Source organism: Nymphalis io, chromosome 7 (genome assembly GCF_905147045.1).
Source record: "Nymphalis io chromosome 7, ilAglIoxx1.1, whole genome shotgun sequence".
In the NCBI taxonomy this organism is placed as follows: Eukaryota; Metazoa; Arthropoda; class Insecta; order Lepidoptera; family Nymphalidae; genus Nymphalis; species Nymphalis io.
This window is the reverse complement of record NC_065894.1, coordinates 13,180,681-13,193,403: the sequence shown is the minus strand read 5'-3', so window position 1 is coordinate 13,193,403 and position 12,723 is coordinate 13,180,681. Positions and strand designations below refer to the sequence as shown.

Below are 12,723 nucleotides of genomic sequence, written 5' to 3'. Positions count from 1 at the left end.
ATCTTTATCATCTTTGTCTGTATCCACAATTAATTTTATTTATAAAATTAAAAATAACTTATTTATTGAGTTAATATGAATATTTCCGAGTTGTCAAAACGAAAACAAGCATTATTTGTTCGTTCGTTCGTTCATTATTGATAACAATTAAATTCAAATGTTAGTAATTTAGTTAATATAGGCAAGAATAAGGCACACATTAGTTTTTATTTCAACAAAATCGGTTGTATCTATCAAAAGTTATAATAACTTAAAGATTACGTACATATATACGTAAAAACAATTTAACGTGGATAAAATAGCGAGTCGCAGCTATTTAGAACATAAATCAGTAATGCAAGTGACGACCCTTCTTATTCCATTCTTAGAAATATTACATAAAAACAGGAATTAAAATTATATTTCATAATAATACTATAAATAAAAAATGTATGTTGTTTGATAGGTATGTCAGGAGAATAATAAGTATTATTATTCTATTTTATGGTTTCGTTGGTGTCATATGTATATGTCCGATAGTATGTGTATATACGATATATGATTCAAAATATCGCTCCGACGCTTTCCAAGTGTCAAATATTCTGACAAAACTATAACTGATTCTGAGAAAACTTTGTATGATAGATTTGTAGAACTCCATACAGTAAAATGACAATAAAATTACTATAAATTTAGATCAATTAATGAATGAATAAATAAAATCTCTCCTACGGAGATTATGTTAAAGCCGCCATATAAATGGTAAAGTCGTATTCGAGCTCATAAAACTTGAAGAGATTTTAACTGAAGTTTTAATTCAATCTTACTATATCAAGCACTCATCTTCTTATGAAGTCCTGTCGTTCCAGGTAACGTTTCCTCTTAAACAGTTTTAAACTCTTAAAAGCTTTAAAGTGTTATACTGATTTAATTATATGGCAACTTTAGTTTTTGTTTAAGTTTCTATATAATTTTTTTTTTAATTATTTATGAAAATATATACATATTAATTTTAATAAATATTTTATCTTAACAAAATTCGTCAGTACCCTCAATAATAAAAATAATATTTTGACTTGCGAAGCAAACATTCGCTGTACGGCATATTTCCGTTCCTGCCTGAAAGTATAAGCCTATAAATACATTAGCATTTATATTAGGTAGGGATTATGGCATGAATTATCAAAAAAAAAATATTAGAACAAATAACAAAAAGTGACATCTATCGTTGAATAGCGGTAAGCTAACTTGCTTAAAGGTAAAAGTGACATCTATCGAGAATTTTACGACAGTGTCACTTTTATATTAATGTATTATTGTATTATTTAAAAGGCACTATTAAAATATTTATGTACCTAAAATTATTTTAATAAAAATATTATTAATGAGATCTTTTTTTAATTTTTTAAAACATATTATACATGCAGCACCGTCGGTCCGTTCTGTCATCCTTATGTCAAAACTCAAATGTCAAGATAAATATAGAATTTGAGGTTATGTTATGAAAAAAAATCACGTACTTATTGGAATTTTATAAATAAAAGTACTAAATAATATTAAAATAGTGCAAAGGTAATTGAAAATAATTGTTTCCGTGTTCATACTAATAAATTGTTCTGCCTATAAATTTAGGCTTTAATTATAACCTATGTTCTTCACTTTTCAGATGAATTTACTACGAAAAGGAATTTCGCTGTTATCTATTGGATTAAGAATCCAATGCCCTGCTTATAGTGGTAAATAATATTGCGTTTATTCTTTTGTTATCACAATAATATTATTTGGTATATAACATATACTAAAATTATATTCCTAAGATCCACAATCATTACAATTATTGTAGAAGGTTTTAAAGCTTGCGATTTCGTACCATTTGCTTATTATCAGCTTGCTATATAACACAAGTGTAGCACTTTATTGAATTGATGTCCTCCAAACCGATTTCGGCCACAGCGGCCAATCTCAACAGAGATTAGCCAACTAAGCAGGAGATATTATAGTGCACAAGTGTGTGTGCAAACACAGGTGCACTCTCTATTCTCTAACTCTCATAATCCAATGGGACGGCAATCCAACACAACCGGAAAGAGTTCTGTCGCAGGACCAATGGCTTTACGTGCTTTCCGAGGCACTGGAGTGTACACTTCTAACTTCCAAACTCCAGGCTGCTACTAAAAATTTTCTGACAGAAAAACTCAATAACTTTTTATTGTCCCGACCTGGGAATTGAACCCAAGAACTCCGGGTCTGCGGCCTTACATTTAGCCAACAGACCAACGAGGCAGTCATGACCTATATGGAAATTATATAGACATTCATTTTCAAAATTCATCGCTTTTTAAGTGATCCATTAAACTAACCAAAAACCAAATGGATTAATATTAAACTTAACAAGTATCTGCTGTTTAAAGTTTTATTTAATGTAAGGATTATTAATTTGAATCACTATTTCCACTATTTTAAGAGTTAAGTAATTTTAAATGAGAGAAGCTTGTAACACGTCTTTCTAGTTCGAAGTACCCGGTTCAAGTGCGTTGACGATGTAAGGAATAGTTAATATTTTCAAAATTCATGGGCGATGGTGACTACTTATCAACCTTGTGATTAGCTTTATAAGCGATCCATCAAACTAACCAAAAACCAAATGGATTAATATTAAACTTAACAAGTATCTGCTGCGTCTGCCACCAATAATGTATGATGAATTTGGGTTTTTTATCAATTTCAGAGTTAAAGATTGTCCCGGTGTGAAGCTGAAATGCGTCCGAGGTAAATTCGACTTGCCGCACGTCATCAAGCAGAAAGTAGTAGTCTGTTATATCCAGTTGTGTAAGGTTATTTGTAGCGAAATAAGTCTAGTTTAAGTACAGGAATTAGTTTTATTTTTAGATTTCTTAACCTAAAAATAACTTTAATTAAGAAGCTTATATAACACTAATGTTCGCGCGGTGGATTATTGAAATTTGAGTAGTACATATATGAATTTGCAAGTTTCGTAATGTTATCTTTTCACTCTTATTTCCATTTATTTATTGATATCATTCCGTGTGCATCTTAATAGCTAATAAACATAACACAAATCGTTTGATGAACAGAGGCAAAAAAAATATTGAACGGTTTTGTATTTGCTTTTAAACATTTTATATTGATTATCTACAAATTAAAAATACACTAACCCCATTTAAAGTAAATATAAAAGTAAATTATGTATATCTATCGATCATCTTTGAATACACAATAAACACTCATTCGTGAACCCGATTGGTCGGAAAGAAGCAAAAAGCGGCGCTTGCGCAAGCCGCACCCATTCTATTGTAACTTAATGGTATGTACTTAACTTTTTATTCAATGGGGACTTGAATGGGGTTAAGCTCGGTAGTCCGCCTTATCTTTATGATACAAGATAGAAAAATCTATTGAAGATATTTGACTCGATATAGATATTGTTAGTGTAAACTTCAAATTGATTATAACTTTCTATGATTTTGTAACAAAACTAAAAGGTTTTAAATAATTAAAAGGTCAATTTATGTTTGGTCATTTATTAAATTTATTTCAACTTACAATTCTTTAGAGAATAATATTCTGCAAGTATACTATTTATAAGATTGCACAAACATCATTGCACAAACACCTTAGAGTTTAGAACTTGTAGTTCAAAAAAAAAAAAAAATAAACACTATTATAATTCTAAATCACTAAAGGAACGTCTGGTCACACACTATACACCTATTCGAAGACAGCAGACGTATGATCTTAGACAGGTCTTTTTTTCAAATAAGTGACCTTGAGTGAATTTTGGATCTCTCGTAGTTTTCTCCTGTCACGGCTCTGCTTTGCAGCAAAATTATTCCTCTCTCTCTGATTTCTATAAAAATCGTCGGCGTTCTGATTAGTTTGCACGGCACGACGCATTCTCGGATAATTACCGAGCAACGACCCTCCGTTCTTTTCGGCCATTGCTCTGAGGGCTTCCCTCTCGAACGCAAGGTAGTCCGGATCGTCTGATAGAGCGTCTACATCTATCATATAACTTGGACGCTTTTTTTTTTGTCTGATACCGGAGACTTGGGTGGCGAAAATACGCACGTACTCCTTGAGACACTCATCGATTGCGACACATTTGAACTCGACGCAGGCGCTGGTTCAACAACGGGCACGTACATGGGCTGGACATACCCGATGTATGGGTACGGTTCAACACTGTGTTGCACTGTGCTTATACACGGATACGGTGGAAGCTCCGTTGGACGCTTTTTTTTTTGTCTGATCCCGGAGACTTGGGTGGCGATATAAAGCACGTACTTATAGAATTATTGGTCGATTGCTGCAACCCGGAACTCGAAGGCCCAGGCCATGGTTCAACAACGGGCACGTACATGGGCTGGACATACCCGATGTATGGGTACGGTTCAACACTGTGTTGCACTGTGCTTATACACGGATGCGGTGGAAGCTCCGTATTTGTTTGCGATGTCGTTTCACGTGTACTATTCACAGATAGATCTAATGGTGAGTCCTCAGCGTATGGTCTCCAGAGAGCCATGATTACTTTAGTTATGTAGTTACGGCTGGCGGTGAGTAACTAATGATGTTGTTGGTCGCCCCGGTCTTTCATTCTCGGGGGTGTGGTCTAATTCTGTAGGGCACCCCCACCCCGCTGCGCGGGTTACTTCCGCTACCTGAATCAACGGGACACATCGGAAGAACAATGGGGCGACTTTCGGTCTATTATGAAGAGTTGCGTAGATTTTGCGTTTGCTATTAATTTGCTACTCAAGCTTGCTTGTTTTTGACACAATAGATAAAAAAATGTGAAGGTTGATAACAATGATATCAAGATGTCACAATTTTCTGATACAATATCGCGAAATGTTTTCAAATAATTTCTTCATTTTATTGTATGTACGATGCGTGTTCTTTGGTTTCATACTGATATTAATTTAAGTATGCCTCGTATTATTTTATGATTAAAACATAATATCGTGTATGAAAACTGTATTATATACAGAAGAGCATAAAAACGGATTATTTACTTTAATAAATTACTTTAATCTCTATTGCCGTGTTCAATGAAAGTAGAGTAACTTTTAAAATATTTATTAACACACGAATGTCTGTAAGTAAATAATAAAGCAAAACCATTTCAAAACAAAATAAATTGGTCGCAATTTCGTCGTCGCAAATTTTTCCAAATGCACATTCCACTTCGAATTTTTATCTCGTCGAAATAAATTTCATATCACAAATAAACTTATTTAGAAAATCAACAGGTTAATAATAACAAATCTCAAATATATATCTAAACATTCCAAATTTAAAAATCTTTAGTCAATATAGAAGCGTTACTTATTAAATGTCATTAATTTACCACCGGTTCGGAAATAAACACCTCAGGCCTAAGAAGAAACGGCGAAAGAAACTCTGCGAGATATTTTATAACTCACATTTTAAAATAGACAATAAACAATAACAGAAATATATTTTTTCTTTCGAAATAACCCGGAGGCGATTGTTTCATTCCCAAAGTGTGCTATACTTATTGGTAACTTCAGGTTACAAATATAAAAAATTGGTAGAGGAAAAACAAGACTATTAAATATTTGAAACGGACCAGCAAGCCTAATACCAGATATAACGACTCAACCGGCTTTAGTTAAATTAAAGTAATAATACAAAACTAATAATAAGGGAATTTAAATTAGCATTGAAATAAAAAAAAAAAACTTATATAAAAATGGACAAAAATATAAGTATAAATACTATACCAATTGATATGCATTATGTTGTCCTGAAGTATCATGCAAGTATTTTACATAAGCATTTTATTGTATTTTCGGTATAAATATTTTACTATCCGATTGTTTTTTCGGCAAAAATATTTTCAGTTTACGTATATATGTTATACGTTGTTATGGCTGTATTTTCTACGAGCTAAAAATCGCTTACGAGATGATATCAAAATTTTACACCGGCATTTATAATGTTTTACAAATTCTTGTGCAAAGATGGTTTTAAGTCTTTTTTTATATATGTAGATGTTGTAGTAAAAACAGTTTTCATGCTTTACAAATTAATTGATTATTTGTAAATTTACATATTTTAATAATGTGATAAATCCTAAAACATTACTAATTATATTTTTGATATATTTATCGCATGATACTAAAAGTAATGATTGTTGACCGGACGCTACGTGGGATCTTCCCATATTAAACTTTCTCATAGAAAATACGAGTAGCAATGAATCAATTGTGTCTGTTTTGATCGCTCCGCCGCAGATCCTTTAGCGTTAAAGACGCGGAAATTTTGCTCATGCTTAAAATTCGAATCTTTGAGAAGAAGTAAAACTTTCTAGCACTTTTCCTTTATAGGTATAGAATTCTTTGATCTAAGATTTCACTTGCTCGATGTGTGTTTATAATAACACTTCTCAAACGTGATGATGAAGGATAAAAATTGTATAGGAACGCTTGTGTTAGTTATAATTCTATTTATAATAACTATACCTAACCAATCCATGGTAGACCAGCGTATTTTTTTATATAGGTATGACGAGTATATGGGCCACCTGATGGTAAGTGGTCACCAACGCCCATAGATATTGGCATTGTAAGAAATGTTAATCATCGCTTACATTGCCAATGCGCTACCAACGTTGAGAACTGAGATGTTATGTCCCTTGTGCCTGTAATTACTGACTCACCCTTCAAACCAGAACACAATACCATGTACTGCTGATTTGCGATAGAATATCTGATGATTGGGTGGTACCTACACAGACGAGCTTGCACAAAGCCCTACCACCAGTAAATACATGAAATATAGGAGTATACTCCACCTGGCGTGGTGAAGTATACTCCATAATTGGCAGTAAGACATTTAAGATCTGTTACTTCCTTTTTATATATAATACATATTTAAACAATATAGATTATGAATATTCAACATTATACTATCAATTCGTTAATGTTACGAAAATATATCATAAGTTTTCTTCTAGAAGTCTTAAGAATCCTTCCAAGAATTATTATTATTGTTGATAATAATGTGCAGTTATTTGCAATAACCGAACGCATAGTATGAGATGTTGAATTGACAATTGCGATAAAGTTGTACCATTTGTGAGTGGTATTAAAGTTATTCTTACACAAATATGATTTACAGCGTTTCTGGGAACAGACAATGCTCCCGTAGCGCAACTCTTCCCTATTGTCGCCTGTGGACTTTTTTTTCTAAATAATTTCGAAGCAACGTTGTCAGAAAGGATAATTTCAAATCTATGTGTCCGTCGTGTGCGGACAATGCCCACTATTAGCGGATTATAATCCGCAAAAAGAGCAGGTACTGTTTCAGACACAGTCCAAGTTTAGTGTTTACGCGTTTTGTAAATGACGCTCTGTATAAATATTTTTGATGAAAAAAAATGACTTCAATTCTTTAATTTTTTACGACCGATTTTTTGATCGCCAGTTCACTTTTCAAAATAACATAGTCCCATCGATAAATCAGCCCCAAATCAACAAATTCAGAATAAAATAGGTACGTTACTAATTCTTCTATTCTAGTCAAATCAAATCTTATACCTACAAATGTATTTGTACTATTGTCAACTGTCGCTTTGATTTAATTGCATATGAAATCAACAAATCTTAAAACACGTCCAACAAGTGTTCAGCTCGTAACTTGTATCGATATTATAATATTTGCTTGCGCTATACAGATGCAAGCCTCTCTCCCGGGAGACACTTGGCGACGATTTTCTCAAACAATAACATTCAGCCGGACACTACGTGATATTGCCTTCGACTCTACTATACGTTTGTTATTTTAGTTGTTGCTCAAATAATTTTAACTTCTGAATATGTTTCGGGTTCCTGGAATATTTTTAATTTGCAAAAAATAACATCTATTTTAAAAATAACAAAACAATCTATAATAATCATTTGTTGTTCTGACTAGGTAACTAGGGAAAAAAAATCTTGACTTTATATATGTACATATAATAAAACTGTAACGGCGATATATATACGTTAAATTTATACCATACAATGTCATTAAAACCGAGCCGTTAAATTGCAAGAAATGAAATCGATTGACAATCTACCGTTTAATTATAATATCACTAGTGAAATTATACCTGCGATATATATATAAGATAGGTTATTGAGGATGCTCAAAATGAACCACAAATTGTTTCTCTGAAAATACAAAGAAACGACATTTAAAGTTCACTAATATCGCCTCCTCTATTATATCTCTTTATTTTCTTACAAAATCAAAGTTCAAAATAATCTAAACATTATCCGTCATTCTGTCATTCAACCATCAAATGCGCGGCAAACTGACTTTTAGTTACAGATTAAAAACGCGCGGAGCGCAGCAAATTTGGAATAATGAAATGTCATTTCATTACATCTCCCCCCCTAAGAGCGAAAATTCTAAATAATATAATGTACTATAAACGAAAATTTTAAATAATCTAATCTACTATAAACGAAAATTCTAAATAATATAATCTAGAAGTTATCTTCATATTCGTTTTCTTCTACCTCATCTGCTGTGATAGGTTGTAATTTTGTTATGTGAAATAAAGTTGATTCTGTTTTCTTGTTGCCAGTGTCAATCCTATAAATGGATTTTGATATTTTCTCTATTATCTTGAAAGGGCCTATTTTTAATTCGTCTAATTTTTTCTATTCAGTCTATTTCCATTTTCTACATATACACTGTCTCCTATCTCAAACTCTTGCATTTTCCTATTTCTATCAAATATTTTCTTATTGTACTTATGGGATTTTATTGTATTCTCTAATGCTAATCTTCTATCAGCAATCCACTTCTCTTCGGTTTCTATTGTTTTAATTTCATTTGGTAGAATACTAACATTTGTTCCGTCCAGTAAATATTTTGGTGCAAAACCTGTAACAGAGTGGTCTGTTTCATTATATTTCTCTATACATTCTCTTGCTATTGTTGTCCATGTTCTCTTATTATTTTTCTCATTTATTTTACATCTTATTTTATTTACAATTGTTTGGTTTAATCGTTCGTTCAAGCTGTTCGAGAATGGTGTATTCACAGCTGTAAAAATTAGTTTAATGTTATTCTCCTGCAAATGTTGTTTAAATTCTATTGAATTGATGCCTGGATATTGATCTGTCAGAATTATTCCAATCTCATCTGTCTCTAGTACTTTCTTTGTTAATTTTATAAAGTCACTTGCGTTCTGTGTTTTTGAAGTTGTAATAAAAGCATATCTTGTGTAGTGGTCTACTAAAAGGTGTAAGTATTTTTTTGTGGACCTAGATCCCCCGAAGCCACCTATAGTATCCATTGACATTATCTCAAATGGTTTTGTCGCTGGTCCCAGTTGTGACATTAACCCAAATTTTCCTTGACATCTTGATTTATTTTTTATGCATATTTCACATGTTTTACAAATATTTATTATATTTTTTGTTAGGTTTTTAGCTGTATATATTGGACTTATTTTTTTCTGTAATTGTCTAATTCCAATATGACAATAGTCTTCATGCACCTTTTTTATTAATTCTTTACTAAATTTTTCTGAGAGTATAATCTTTTCATGTTTCTTTATTTTTTTTATAATAGATTTTATTTTTTTGTAGTAAATTTTGTTTCTTTTCTTTTATTGTTTCATTTTTCTCTTGATCTTCAACTATATCTTTCATTTGTATTAAATTAACTATTTTCAATATTTCCTCCTTGTTATCTTCTGATTCTAATACAGGGTTTCGGCTCAAACAATCTGCTTCTATATTTTCTTTACCAGGTATATATTTTACTGTAAAGTCATATTGAGATAAGTAATATGTGAGGTCACTCTGTCCTGCATTTAATATTCATGTTTTCTAGAGGTTTGTGGTCAGAGTAAATAGTGAAATGTTTTCCAATTAGCCAATGTTGCCAGTATTTAACCGCTTCTTTAATAGCAAAACATTCCAAATATAGCCTTTTTCCGTTTTTGAGATTCGTTTAGTTTTTTTGAAAAATATGCAACTGGTTTGTCTTTACCATCTAGTTGTGTCTGTTTTAATATTGCCCCAATACCCTCTAAAGAGGCATCTGTAAAGATTTTTATTGGTAAGTCTTTATCGAATATTTCCAACACAGGTTGAGAACATAAATATCTTTTTATTTGATTAAATGATTCTTCACACTTCTCTGACCATACAAACTTTTCATTTTTTCTTAATAAATTGTGTAACGGGTCTAAAATAATTGCGCTTCTTGGTATGTATTCATGGTAGAAGTTGATTTTTCCCAAAAATTGTCTGATGTTCTTTTGTGTCTTAGGAGTTGGAAAATTTTTAATTGAGATCAAATTGTCTTTTAGTGGTCTTACTGAGTTGTTCTGAATTACATGCCCGAGGTACTTTACTGAGTCTGAAGCAAACATACATTTTTTAAACTTTAATCTAAAGCCTTCTTTTATCATTCCTTCTAATACATTTCTTATGTGTCTTATATGGTCTTCGAAGGTGGTTGAGTATATAAGAATATCATCAATATAATTTACGGAATATCCTGTGAGATTGTGCTTTCTTAGAATATTGCTTAAAATTCTCTGAAAAATAGCTGGTGATGTTTTTAAGCCAAAAGGAAGGCAGGTCCACTGAAAGTGGCCATCTTGTGTCACAAATCCTGTTTTACTTCTATCTTCTACCCGTAGTGGTATAGCCCAAAAAGCTGAGTTTATATCCAGTGTAGTAAAATACTTACAATTTCTAGTTTTAATAATCAAATCATCTATTAATGGGAAAGGTTGAGCTTGTGGAACAACAATTTTATTCAGTTCACTGAAGTCTACACATAAGCGGGATTTTCTATTTTCACCTTTTTTAAATGCCAATGTCACTGGAGCAGCGAAAGGACTGTAGGATTCTTCTATTAAATTATTCTTTAATAACATGGATATTTGCTCTTCGATTTCTAATTTATCTTCTATTGTACATCTGTATGGTCTTTTACTGCAGTATCTATTTGTTAGTAAATCTATGTGAGCTTCATAATCTCTGACTGATCCTATATCATATTTGTCCTTAGCGAAAATTGTTTTATATTCCTTTAATATCTCAATTTTCTTTTCATTGTCTAAATGGTCTGTCATACTTACAAATTCTTCTGTTTCTATGTGTTCATTAAAATTTATTGCAAATGTTTTTATATTCTTTTTTTCATTTCTATTATCTTTAGACATTTCATCTATTTTATTTGTTATTTTCTTTTGTTCTATTTGCAAGTTCTCGTTTTGGGTTAATTTGAATTTCTTTATCATATCCAATCCGATTATAAAATCATCAAAATCATCATTTTCTACTATATACACATCCACCTCTTCTTCTATATCAAATATTTTTATTTTTATTGTTATCAAGCCATCTGTTTTTTTCACACATATTCACATTTTCCTTTTTTTCTTTTAATTTAATCAGTCTTGAATTTATTAAAGAGATCTGTGAGCCTGAATCATAAATGCCGCCCACTTCTAATTTTTTCTCTAATAAAAGTTTGATCTTGATTAATGGTGTACTTACTCGTTTTTTTTAATGTTTATATCTACTTCAATTATGGAGTTGTTATTTACATTCCTGGGTTTAAAAACCTTTTCAGATTCATTTTTATTTTTCTTGAACCAATATGACTCCTCCGGATGATATCTAATTCCTTTGTCCAGAGATTCACAGGTCTTACATGGCTTCTTATCATTAGTTTTATTTTTATAAAGGAATGTACCGCTTTTTATTGTAGTTGAGTTTTTCTTGTACATTATACCTTCATATTTTCTTATCTCATTGAACAAATCAGTAGTGTCATTGAGTTCATCCCTGTTTTATTTATTTAATATAAACCCAGGTAAACCCGTTGCAATAAGATCTATCATTGTTTTAGAGTCTATAGATTTATTTATATCTAGTAGAAGTCTTTCTTTTTTTATAGCGTAATCAATTAGTAGTCCTTCTTTATATCTGAATGCAAGAGCATATGTGACTATATCCCATCCTCGGTTTTTAAAAGTTTCTAAAAATTTGTCTTTCCATTCAGTCCACTGTGTATTTATTGTAAGTTTTATGGTCATTGAGCTATACCAATCTAAACAAGATTTTTCTAAAAACAACCTCAATGTGTCTATTTTTGTTTCATCTTTTGATATGTTAAAGCGCTCACATTCTTTTTCAAAACTCTCGATCCATTGCATTGCATTAGGATTCTTACTTGTGAATTTTTCAATAATAAATTTCTCTGAAATATGTTTTAGGTTATGTTGATTTTCTTTCTTCGTAGTTCTATTAATTTTTCCAAGATATATTGCAAATTGTCACTTTTGTCTACTAGTTGTTTTAAGCTCATTTCTTCTAAATATTGATCTAAAAATTGCATATTACCTTCTTCATCTAGATACGTTTTCTTAAGATCTTCATCAAATTTTATCCATATTTTTCTACTTTGAAGCCTTTTCTTTATGCTATTTTTTATTTTTGAGAAAGTGTTCATCTTGATAATATATGTATCATGAGTCACCGGTTTCAGCTCCTCAGGTAAAACATAACATTTTCCTTCTTCTGTAGATATCGAGGTTATGGCTAATATATTAGATTTGCCATCATTTGAGGCTATCATCGTAAATTCGAATTGCAGCCGGTCCATTTTAGTTAACGAAAATGTCGTTTTATAAGATAGGTTATTGAGGATGCTCAAAATGAACCACAAATTGTTTCT

At 31.3% G+C, this 12,723-nt stretch overlaps 2 protein-coding genes across 9 annotated transcripts in view; both read left to right on the top strand.

Moving 5' to 3' along the window:
* The window catches only part of LOC126769487 (uncharacterized), a 1,339,673-nt gene that overhangs the window by 855,154 nt on the left and 471,796 nt on the right, over nucleotides 1–12,723 (top strand). For 2 of the 8 annotated variants that reach the window (XR_007669374.1, XR_007669371.1), the window contains exons 1-3: nucleotides 1,457–1,551; nucleotides 1,646–1,715; nucleotides 2,708–2,813. The exons of 2 other annotated variants lie outside the window; for them this stretch is intronic. The gene's annotated coding sequence lies outside the window, so the exon portion shown is untranslated. Of the gene's footprint in view, nucleotides 1–1,456; nucleotides 1,552–1,645; nucleotides 1,716–2,707; nucleotides 2,814–12,723 lie in introns of those variants that run through there. 4 more of the 8 variants (XR_007669377.1, XR_007669381.1, XR_007669369.1 and 1 more) reach the window with 2 other exon arrangements.
* Nucleotides 1–12,723, top strand: part of LOC126769557 (40S ribosomal protein S12, mitochondrial-like) — a 129,880-nt gene that overhangs the window by 93,778 nt on the left and 23,379 nt on the right. The window lies entirely within an intron of this gene.